Source organism: Triticum aestivum, chromosome 1D (genome assembly GCF_018294505.1).
Source record: "Triticum aestivum cultivar Chinese Spring chromosome 1D, IWGSC CS RefSeq v2.1, whole genome shotgun sequence".
NCBI lineage: Eukaryota > Viridiplantae > Streptophyta > Magnoliopsida > Poales > Poaceae > Triticum > Triticum aestivum.
Window position 1 is genome coordinate 388,960,153 of NC_057796.1, and position 9,785 is coordinate 388,969,937.

A 9,785-nucleotide genomic window follows, 5' to 3' on the forward strand; every position below is an offset into this window, starting at 1 on the left:
GAATGATCATCATTTTCATCTTGAGAAAGACTCCTCCAAAAACCCTATGGAAAAAATATGAGGAGAATAGTATTTGATATGTTGTTAAACTCCTTTAAACCCCATGGGAAAATAAGGATAAAATGATACAACATATAATGATTATTGTCTCATGAGAACTCAATTGAGAAAAACCTTTGTTGAAGGAGAAAACTCATATTTGAGTTTAGAGAACAATAAATATGTCTTGAGTACTTCCTTTAAAAACCCCGATAAGGAAAATAGAAAGTATGACATATGATCTTTGAGAAGATATTGCCTCATTAAAAACCATTATGAGAAACTTTGAGAGAAAACTCATAAGGGAAAAGAGTGCGATTATATATGCCATTGAAAACTCCTTTAAAACCCAGTGGAAAAAATATAAGGAGAAAATGATATGGCATATACTGACACGTGTTTATATTGTCTTGTTAAAAACCTTTTATGAGAAACCATTAGGGAAAACTCTTGAAGGGAAAAAAAGTACAATAGATGCAATCTAATGATTTTTAAGGGTTATACTTTGGGAGATTACTCCTGAAAGATTGTGGATGTCGCCTAGAGGGGGGGGGGTGAATAGACGCTTTCAAATAATTACGGTTTAGGCTTGAACAAATGCGGAATAAACCTAGCTGAATTTGACAAGCACAAAACCTACAACAACTAGGCTCACCTATGTGCACCAACAACTTATGCTAAGCAAGATAAATAACTAAGTGATAGCAAGATATATGACAAGAAACAATATGGCTATCACAAAGTAAAGTGCATAAGTAAAGGGCTCGGGTAAGAGATAACCGAGGCACGCGGAGACGACGATGTATCCCGAAGTTCACACCCTTGCAGATGCTAATCTCCGTTTGGAGCGGTGTGGAGGCATAATGCTCCCCAAGAAGACACTAGGGCCACCGTAATCTCCTCACGCCCTTGCACAATGCAAGATGCCGTGATTCCACTAAGGGACCCTTGAGGGCGGTCACCGAACCCGTACAAATGGCAACCCTTGGGGGCGGTCACCGAACCCGTACACTTTGGCAACCCTTGGGGGCGGTCACCGGAACCCATCAAATTGCTCGGGGCGATCTCCACAACCTAATTGGAGACCCCGACGCTTGCCCGGAGCTTTACACCACAATGATTGAGCTCCGAACACCACCAACCGTCTAGGGCGCCCAAGCACCCAAGAGGAACAAGCTCAAGGGTACCAAGCACCCAAGAGTAATAAGCTTCTCAACTTGTAACTTCCACGTATCACCGTGGAGAACTCAAACCGATGCACCAAATGCAATGGCAAGGGCACACGGAGTGCCCAAGTCCTTCTCTCTCAAATCCCACCGAAGCAACTAATGCTAGGGAGGAAAATGAGAGGAAGAACAAGAAGGAGAACACCAAGAACTCCAAGATCTAGATCCAAGGGGTTCCCCTCACATAGAGGAGAAAGTGATTGGTGGAAATGTGGATCTAGATCTCCTCTCTCTTTCCCCCTAAAAAACTAGCAAGAATCCATGGAGGGATTGAGAGTTAGCAAACTCGAAGAAGGTCAACAATGGGGGAAGAACACGAGCTCAAAAGATAAGGTTCATTGGGGAAGAAGACCCCCTTTTATAGGAGGGGAAAATCCAACCGTTATGTGCTCAGCCCGCACACGAGCGGTACTACCGCTCGGGCGGAAGAAGCAGTGAAAAGGAGCAACAAAATAAGAACCTTGGGGCGGTAGTACCGCCGATAAGCGGTACTACCGCTCACCCCTGCGGTACTACCGCCAGAACACGGGACAAAAGGAGGCAGGACAGAGCAGAGTACGGTGGCAGTAGTGCAGTAGCGGTACTACCGCTCGACCGGAGCGGTACTACCGCTTATGGGCGGAACTACCGTGCCTTACTGCCGCGCGACTACCACTGAACCCGACACGAAAAGATCAGACCCAAAATCGAGGCGGTAGTAGAGCGGTACTACCGCTTGACGCTACAAGCGGTACTACCGCTGCCACCGCGGTACTACCGCAGGGAGAAAAACAGAACTGCCAAAACTTCTTCATATGAGCTCCGAATTGAGCAAACTCAAGCTTGTTGGATACAAGACGACGAGTAGCATCAGAACAACGACTGGTTATAGAAAGAAGAGGTAGGGAAGGTATGCCAACAAAATAGAGGAGTGAAACCTCCAACCGAGAAGAACCGGCATAACCTTCCAACATCGAAAACATCATAGAAGATGCGAGTGAACTCCGCTTTCGATGAACTCGAGCTTGTCATCAAGATGACCATAAGCTCCAAAACTCACAAAGAGAAAAACCAAACAAGAACCAAGAAAGATGATGCAAGGATGCAATGGTTTGAGCTCTCTACGAATGATACGATCAAGCTACTCATCGAGAGCCCCCCTTGATAGTACGGCAATCGATCATATAACCCGGTCTCCCAACTACCATCATGAGACCGGTAAAATAGAAAACCTATCAAGGGCAAACCTTTGCCTTGCACATGGTCCACTTGAGCTAGATGATGACGATCTTGACTCCCTCAAGTTGGACCACCTTTCTTGGTTGCGTTGGCTCGATGAAGACTAGTTGATTGCTCCCCCATACTCCACTATGGGTGAGCCACTCTTCCGCACATCTTCACAAGTCCATTGTCACCACAGTGGACGGCAAGCTTCAAGCATTTGATCTCTTCATGATGCTTCACTTGAACTTGCACACCGCAACATCTTCACAAGTCCATTGTCACCACAATGGACGGCAAGCTTCAAGCATTTGATCTCTTCATGATGCTTCACTTGAACTTGCACACCACAACCTAACCCCACAAAGAACTCTCACGAAGATCATGGGTTAGTACACAAAGCGTAATTGATAATGCTTACCACACCATGGGATCGCTTGATCCCTCTCGGTACATCTTCTACGCTTTGTGAGTTGATCAAGTTGATTCACTCTGGACTTAGTCTTGATCAACCTTGAATATTTTCAACTCTCTTCATTTGGATGATGTCTTGAAGATATACATGAATGATCACACAATCTTCTTCTCCAAGACATGCTTGCAATAAGCTCAACTCTCACATGACCAATCTTTGGATAATTCCTTAATAACACCTTGGTCACCACATAAACTCCTTGAAACCAACACATGGACTTCAAGAAATGCCTATGGACAAATCCTTCAAATATAACTCAAGGCAACCATGAGTCCATAGAGATTGTCATCAATTACCAAACCAAACATGGGGGCACCGCATGTTCTTTCAACTCCCCCTGAACTTTGCAAATCTGGAGGATGTGTCCGACCAATTCTATTGACATGATCATAACATTAGGAATAATCCGTTGGATTTTCCAGTATTTTGTTTGCAAATTTTTTGCTCACTTTCTATAATTCATGAGGATAAGTGATTTTCGAGCAATGTGCTTTATGATGTTGCTCTTCATATAACCTGTAGGTATTGAGTAACACAAGTGGTAGAATCTTGATAAAATCAAGTTATGCGATTCTGATGAATCTCAACCACATGGTTTTGAGTGTGGTTAATCATTCTTCTAAGCCAAGCATATTTTCAATGCCTTTAGATAAAGTAATTATGTCAGAATGATAAGTGGAAGTAGCCATTAAATTCTATTTATATGAATTCCATAAGAAGGCTATTCCATCAAATTCAGTTATTGATATGGCTTTGTTGGGATCAAGTAAAGAGCCAATATCATATATCATATCATGGTCAAATCTTGATTTTCCTGATGGAATTGTTCAAGATTTATTGTGAACTTGAGATATAAGTTAATATTCCTTATATCGACCATATACCTTTTGTTGGGGGTTGCACTTTGAACAAAGATAGCAAATATAGTGTCAGGCCTGACGTAGTTTGCAATAATATGAGTGCATTGACATTAGTGAGATAGAACTTTAGGTCCTGATATCACTTCATTATCACCCCTAGGTATGAATGAATTTGTACCCTATCAGGGGTACTATGACCATATTACATGTCTTTTATTGGTATGATGTATCCACATTGAACTTCTCGTATATGTCTTGGATATATGTAGACTGATATGTATTCTTGAGAGAATGCTCAAGTTGTAAGCTTAAGCTAAATTTGGTTGAATCCAAATTTTCCGTCTTGAGATGATTATGTGTATGTTTAGGTCTTGTATAGACATTGATGATGAGGTCATAAATATACGCTGAGGTGATGAAAGGAAATCAAATCTAATATTCCTTTATTAAACATGTAAATAATCATCATTATTCGAGTAATCCTTTTGAAGAAGGAACTCATTTAGTCAGTGGTACCATATGATTTCTGACTATTTCAAGTCATAGAGTGACTTATGAAGTTTTACACAAAAATTGTTGCGATTTACTTTTGGATTCGGAAGCATAAGCCCTTCAGGGACTTCAATAGACATTTCCGAAATGAGTGACTCATATGAGTATGTAGCCACTTCATCCATCAACTGCATGGATAATATTATTATTTTTATTGCCAATGATATTTAACGTCGAAACATAATTCCACTCATATCAAGAGGGTATGTTACATCATTATGGATGTCGGGTCTCTGCGTGAACCCTTTTGCTACAAGCCTCGCTTTATCACCACCTCATTGACTTTGTCTATGAATGAGAAGTTTATAGTATTCCATAGGGATGATACTTATGAGGAGTAGGTATTACTGCAGTAAATACTACTCGTTTGCAGAGCGAGTGCTATTCTTCGTTACTTGCTTCCTTTTATGTGAACCAATATGAGTGCAAGAGGCACTCTACTCTGGATTTTGGTTCAGGGCCCAAAAGGTCTTAGCAATTTGAGAAGTAATACATGTCGACAAATGTAGTCTTTAGTTTATATGATTCTAATGGAATCATTGAAGTTTGTGGATAATATATTCATTCCTTTTTAACTCCTTGTGATTTCCTACAACAAATGGAGTCAAGGTGTTTCGATGTCCCGGCACCAAAACATTTGTGCACATTTATGCCGGGCTTTGGATGATGAGCATCCAGTGAGGTGTCTCTCAACTTGATGTTGAATTACATTTACTGGTTGAGGATTTAATTTCCTTTGTTTCCGCGGAAGCATATGAGAAGTTATATCTCGTTTTGTCAGATTTTCTTCCCCTCTTGCTCTCATTTGGGGAGAAGAGTGGTTTATCAGGTACCTCCACTCTTCCTGACACTTTACTACAAGAATATAGAATTTAGTGACACCTTGTCATCAGTAAATGTATGTGGCAAATTTGCAATGTGTTGCAAATATATGATTCTTTAAACTTCTAGTTCAGATTCTTTGAGTACGTGGATATAAGGATTGAATGTCAATAACATTTCTAATTTATTTCTCAGCATTCTTTGTGGTACTTATCTCCCCCTAATGCCAGAAAATATCCTTATTGCTGATGCAATCAGCATACGGGCTAAGGATAATTTTGATTGACGGATAAATTGTTATTCCTCACATAGATCCGTAATTTTTTTTGTGAGTGCCCATTGATGTACGCTGGAGTGGTGATATCAGTGTGTAACCGAATTATCGCAGATGGGAAATACTTTGTTGATTTCCACGCAGTTACTACAAGGGGAAAGTAGTATGATATGCAGTTGGTATGATTTAGATCATACTTACGGTGTGTAAGGCCGTATCTGTCCAACAAGAGGCTGGTAAATTTACAATTCTTTAAAAGTGGTCATCAAATTCATTTGACTATCTTTGATAAGAAATTTAGTTAAACCATTCTCGGTATGTACATAGGGTATTGAATGTAATCAGAATTTTTTCGTGAAATGAGTTCAACGACATTGTCCATTCGAATGGGTTTAATCTTTGTTCAGGAGAATTTGCTCCTACTTTGATAAGTTAAGCAATTTATTGAGTAAGATCATGGTTGTGTGTGATACGAGACACTTGAAAACACTTTTTGAATGTGTATATGAGTACCATGAAGTATCTAAATTACCCCAGATAATGGTTAAACAATCCACATATATCTTTTGAATGTGTTCAAGGAAGAATAATTAAGTGGCCTGCTTAGAATTTTAAGGTGAGAGTGCCTTAAAACTGATTTCCCTGTGGCACATGCGGTGCACATAAAATCTGATGATTTGGGAAAATTTGTAACTTGATAAGTTGTGACCAACAGAATTATCAATAATTTTCTAATCATCCCCGAACCAGGATGGCCAAGGCTATCAAGCCTAATATTCAATTTATTAATACTTACAAAATCATTGTGTACGCAACAATATTGAGTATGAATTGAAACATACATTCAAACTTATCGAATATTGTATCCAAGGGATATGATATTGGACATTTTACTACATGTAGTAGTACAAGTATAGGCTAATAATATGTTGGGATAATTAGGAGATTACCTAAGGTCTCCAATATTATTGAGTGCAAATGAGTTCATCCTCCATTTTCCGCACTAGATTTTGGTCCTCCTTCTGATGAAGATTCTGAGAACAATTCTTTACCAGAATCTGGTTGTTTTATTTGCAAATTTTCAAATTTATCCCATTGAACTTATTTGCCTTTTAATAAATTTGTGGTGTGGTTCGACCATATGTTTGAGGGTTTGGTAATCATAGGTACAATATTTATATAACCACAAATCTGACAAACTTGAGAGTTGTCTTTTGATCATTTGAAAACGACCGATCACTATTAAGAGATAATTCTGTCTTTGGTTGTCTATTAGCCTCCACTTTACTTCGAATTCCTCATAGTTCTATTTTGTGACCACTAACTTGCATACTATTCTCGATACTAGCAAGAATTTTAAATTATGGTATATCACCCATTGGGTGAATCTGATGATTTTAAGAAATTCCATGTTTCTTGATCATAAAAAAAGGTAGTATCATCTTAAGAGGATGTAAAGTGCATTAAGGGCTTTTCAACTGGATCTGTATATAGGAAAATATTTGATCACGAGATCTCAACTTGAAGTTGATTAAAGTGACATAATTGTGAGATGCAATAGACTTGATGTTTTGAAATCGAATGGATGATCAATCGTGATGTGCTCATGGCAGCATGTTTCTCTCAAGGGAAAAATTGTAGTGAATAAATATCCATCCATAATTACTTAGTTTGAGAACTAAGTGAAGTTGATGACATATAAAATGCAACATGTATATACTTAGCTATCAAGAGAATAGCCATTGCAGAAGGTGGAGTTGTAGTGGCAATAGGCCACGGGTGGACACAATGACTGATGTCATGAATCATCTTAAAATAAATACTCCCACCTAATCATGAATTTAGTGCATTTGGAAATGTCAGGCATGTGTTACATGAAAATACTCATGGACAAGATGATCCTTGGTGAACCTGGGTGTATCCTTCAATACAACAGATGTGGTGAAATCATTGCTAATGTTTTGGACTTCATTCTTGATAAAATATGTGACTTCAGAGTCACTGCCAAAACACATAGACTTTTCATGTTTATCATTGGTTAGTCACTATGAAAGTATAAACACAATTTGATGTGGACCTAGCAATAGCGTTTGAGACACTCAACCATTTCTATAAATTGTGGTATCCATTTTAATGAATGGACGACACTATAATTAAAATAGTGACATAGGCTCCACTGCCATGTATTTTACCAATGTAATAGAAGGTAATTACCGGTATGTGCAAATATTTGCATAGTTGTCTATGACATATTAAAGCAAAATGAGGCTTGAATAAATGATATTTGTGGAAAATATTTGCCATTTCAGCATGTAGTGTTCATGCATGAATACCTTTTACTATGAGAGTAAATATCTTTTTTTTAGTGAACAACAACAATTGCTTCAGAGGAGCAATTTTTTTATGATAGCTGATGCTATACACTCATATGTGTAGACCTCCATTTATATAGAATAACACTTTGAAGATAGTCATCGGATGCGGTGTAGATCTCGCAGTAATAGAAAACATAGTCCGACTTTTGTCAGTAGATGTTCATAATTCTATTACCTTATGTTATGCAAAATGTATGAAATCACATTGAAGGTAGTCATCTGTCAAAATGACATGATGTAGACCTTGCAGTAATAGTGAATAGTCTGCAAAATTTGCAGTAGATGCCAGTATTACCTTATGATATCTTGAGGTAGTCACATATAATATTAATATTTGAAAGAGCACTTCGAAGGTAGTCATCTTATCAAAATGACAAGATGTAGACCTCACAGTACGGATGGATAATCTGCAAATTACGCAGTAGATGCCATCAATACCTTGTGATTCCAAAATAAAATATGGTGTAGTCATATTAAGTATAATCCTTGTTTTGAATTTACATCATGATTTGCAAGAGAGAGAAAAATCAATTGCAAAACATAGTTGTTGCACTTATTCTAAAGAATAGCACTAGTATCTTGGGGTCCATTGCAGATGTAATGGTCGACCCATCCATCAACATAGGCTCAATGCCTTGGGACTCGACCGATATGATATACTACGGTATTAACCAAAATCTAAAACAGTAAGCCTGATGGCTTGTGTTCATGTAGTATTAAGTGTGATGACTTGTGTTCATGTTGTCAAAAAAAAAAGCGTGATGACTAGTTTGCCAATAAAAGAAACTAGAAGGGCTTAGTCTCAAATGGCCGAAGAGATAAGGTCTCCTATCGTCATCCTCAATGCATCTGGAATCAATCGATTTGTTCGGTATTCACATAGAGCACCGGCACCGCCGCTGCGTACCATAGTGTAACTGGGAGAAGGAGAGGCCGGGGGTGGCGCCAGAGGGCTTGCTCGTCCAACGCCGCGCGCCGGAGGGCGCTGCCTGGCGTCGCTGCGTCCCGGGCCGCTGCGTCGACGTTGCTGTAGTGTCGTGGGCTGGTCGTGGCTACCGGTGCCGCCGCGGTGGAGATCGCCGTTCTAGGCGCCGGCCATTGGTTACCCCGAGGACACGCCGCCTGTACTGGAGGGTATGCCGCGCCGTGGTCGTGCTCCGCCTGAGGGAGGAGCGCCGCATCGAATGCTGCATCCGAGAGGTGGAGGACGCCGTCGTCGCCAAACGACGAGGTACGCTCACTGGGGCTTCTTCCCTTCTTCCCTTCTTTTCTCTTGTTCTTGATGCAGATTCTTCTATTCTTCTTGATTGAGAATTTCTTCCTATTTTCGTTTGAGTAGCGATCAATCCGTCTCACCACGAGCATACGCCGGATGAAGCGATTTGCAAAACAGAATTTGTTATTAGATTTTTGATTGATTGCAAGAAGACAAAAACAAATTGAAGAATGTCCTGATCCAGTTTTCCTCTTTTACAGAAGCATGTCCATTGATTACTGCCGTGGACGGGAATATGGCTAATCGAATCGGCGGCATTCTTCTCTTCTCCTGTGGTCATTTCTCAGCGGAGAGCAAAAGTGCTGATAACGTGTTTAGAGAGAAACGAGAGAGGGAGAGCAAATGATGGAAAGGATATTCTCATTGATTGAAGATTGGGTATATATACCCTAGTACAAGGCGGTTTACAAGGAGCGGTTACCAAACTGTGGAACCGACATAGCAGTGATTATTAACTAATAATTATTCTAATTAATTATTTCCTAACAAAGTCGTCACCCACTGATGTTTTAGGAGTGATGCAGGGAAATCATGGGAAGAAGCAGATTGGATCTCGCTTCTTCAATTACCAACAAGTGCTAGATTGGGACGTGGATGGAGAAAGACGCGTTCACATCACATATAACATATTTATAAAGCAATTTTCAATGATTATGGCCTTTTGGATCTCGGCCTCGACGGAGGCC

At 39.8% G+C, this 9,785-nt stretch overlaps 1 long non-coding RNA gene across 1 annotated transcript; it reads left to right on the forward strand.

Moving 5' to 3' along the window:
• The first annotated feature begins 8,659 nt into the window (after positions 1-8,659).
• LOC123170635 (uncharacterized) lies at positions 8,660-9,585 on the forward strand. The gene is made up of 2 exons (XR_006485256.1): positions 8,660-9,054; positions 9,300-9,585. It is a non-coding gene; the product is annotated as an uncharacterized lncRNA (long non-coding RNA).
• The last annotated feature ends 200 nt before the right edge of the window (positions 9,586-9,785 follow it).